Here is a 2,795-nt window from a genome sequence, read left to right on the forward strand (position 1 = left end):
ATCTGGCACTAGCACACTTCTTGATAATCACTAAGGAGTTGACATGAAATGGATAAGATAGCAACAATACTTTTATAGTTTCAAATGGATGCAATGTGGAATGAAATGCAGTAAAGAAAATAACTTGATAGGATTTCAGCAAAAGACAATGTAATCACTTTCTTGGACAATTCACCCCCCCCCCTTTATGCAATGCAAGGAAAAGGAAGGTAGGCACACAGTTCTCAGAAATGCAATCAAATGTGATTCAGTTCACCCCAGCAGCTTAGACTACAGAAGTTGAAAACACAGGCCCAAATGCTTTTAAATGTGCTGGCAATGTAGAAAAAATATGCTAAAATGCTTTTAATTCCCTCTAGGAGGTTCAGGGTGAGTGGTATCAAGTTAATATTAGTCCAGGCTCACTCTTGCAATGATTCAGGGATAGTTTTTATGAGGCAAACGATTTTTTTCAGAGGAAAGCAAAAGCAGCTATCTTTTGCAAGTGGAGAAATGTTCAAATCGCGGCAAAATTTGCGAATGCGCCGGGCGCGATTACAGAGGAATTACAAGGGCTAGCAATATCGTTTTGGGGTCCTAGGAAAGCCTAGGATCTCAGCTTCCAGATGAAAGTTACTGCAAGTCTCTAGCACAAACGGTCACGGAGATATGAGCGATTAAATAAAGGTCGTTTTTCAGATTTGAAATTTTAAAGTTAAAAAAAGACAAGTGCAGCTTGCAACTAGCAAATCACAGGTGACAGCTTTACAAATGACAGGTGACAGTTAGGAGGCAGTTCTACTTAGATTAAAATAGCTTGGATTATATTATTTTAACTAAGAGATTGGTTCTGCACAGTTTTCTAGGTACTCACACTATATTTAGAAATATGCCTTGCCACGGATCTGGTCAGGTTTTGGACTGCACTCCGGTTCAGCTCTCTCTGGTTTTGGATACTTGATAGATTTGAAGTCTCTATGTCTGCTCTCTGAAGGTTGAGGGAGGTAAAGTATGGATTTTCCGGCAGAGCTTCCAGCTGCAAATGGATTTGAAGGTCCCTATCTGTCCTGTCTCTCTGCTTTTATGTGTTTTTAAAATGGGTGTGTGTGAGCAGCATCACTAGCCAGCCCCTCTCCACTTATCATTGGCCAAGCTTTAATTTCTCCCCTGATTGGGGAAGCTAAGTTGTGTCAGAGTGATGTCATTTTACAGCCTGCAGAAAGTCCACTCCTCCTGTCAATTTACACACAAATCTAGATTTGAACCAAATACATATTTGCAGAGGTACATATTGTTTAAAATTACATGCACCCATCATGCATTACAGGAGGTATACCCTGTTCAAACTCTGCTCTTCCTGAGAGCTTGCATTCAGAAATGGCAATATTTTGCACTTTTTAACTGGTTTGCAATACCGGACATTACCCCAAATTTACACACATGTGCGCAAGGAGTATGGACATTAGTTGATGAAGTGTCAGATTTTTCACATGCACACATTTTGAGTAATATCCTCTTTTCCGCTAAAACCCCCCTGAACCTGCCACCGGTTCCAAAAACCTCTTAAAATGTGGGCAGAAAAATCACAAGAATTATGGTGTCATTTAAATAATTTTCACAAGTCCGTACTATGAGTTATTCATCTTTTTAGAGTTATATTCTGGCCCCAAAGGGGTGTGGTTTTCCTCCAGCACAAGGTGGAATTTCTGGTTTTTCCAGTTCTGCCAAGCCAGCTTGCTCTCACAGGCAGTGCCCCTCCCCTTTGCTTCAGGAGGAAGCTACTTTTACGACATCTGCAATAAACCATCTGCCTGGGTCAGGAGAGGGCTTTGTTCAGAGCTCCTGTATTCTGTGGGGGCTCCCCTTAATTCAATTATCAGAGAGATGGCATATCCTTAGTTTGGCCAGCAAAAGGCAGATAGGCCTGGGAACACAGCTGTGACTCAAGTTTCACTCCTGATGGGGGGTAGTTGCCAGGCAAAATTGGGATCTCTTGAAGCCAGTTTTTAGCTACATGTCATTTCTGTTCCCCAGTTTTCTGCATTCAAATAAAACTAAACATTTTTACATATGCAGCTAGGATGCTGATTCTAAGTTTAAAACTATGACATTTAAACAATTGCAACCTATGTGACACTCAAAGTAGGTCACTCATTTCTTTTAAACATTTAGATTTGTAGTGTCTTTCAGTCCAAATTTACTTAAACTGCTGAAATCCACAGCTCAGCCAGTCTTGTTATAAACCTTCAAGTCACTTCAGAATATAACTTTACATTGGATCCACCTCTCAGTAAGTCTTTCTTTGGCATGTTTTGGGTTCATTTATTCAGTTTTACAAAATCTAAAATCTGGTGTTGTTTTAAAACGCCGGCTTTTGGATAGTGGTGAGTACTGGTACTGCACCCCTTTTTGGGATTTAAGAAAATGAATTCCCAACAGTTATGGGTTTGCTTTTGGCAATCAGCATTGCCATTCCCAATGGTTTCAGACTACTGTGTGGGTAGTCCAATGGTGGTTTTAGGCAGTGTCCTTCTGTGCCCATAACATCGGCAAAAATGAGTGGCAGCCTATTCTTCATGCATTTCCCTGTGCATTTTCTGGGAAGCTCTGGCCATCATGATGTTTTCCATGTCAGTACTGCACAGTTTTGAGGTAGGGCTCGGATGCCTGGGTAAATACATCCCACTAGCCCCCCTCTTGCGATGGCCATTCGGTTTCACTGATGGGACTCGCAAGACCTGGGATGTTTCCTCATCTTCTTCCAATAGATGGCACAGTTCAGCATCTTTTCCAAGATTGGGCGGTACCCCGGGCCC

The sequence above is a fragment of the Ambystoma mexicanum genome, chromosome 1p (genome assembly GCF_040938575.1).
Source record: "Ambystoma mexicanum isolate Mex_15411 chromosome 1p, UKY_AmexF1_1, whole genome shotgun sequence".
Taxonomy (NCBI): Eukaryota; Metazoa; Chordata; class Amphibia; order Caudata; family Ambystomatidae; genus Ambystoma; species Ambystoma mexicanum.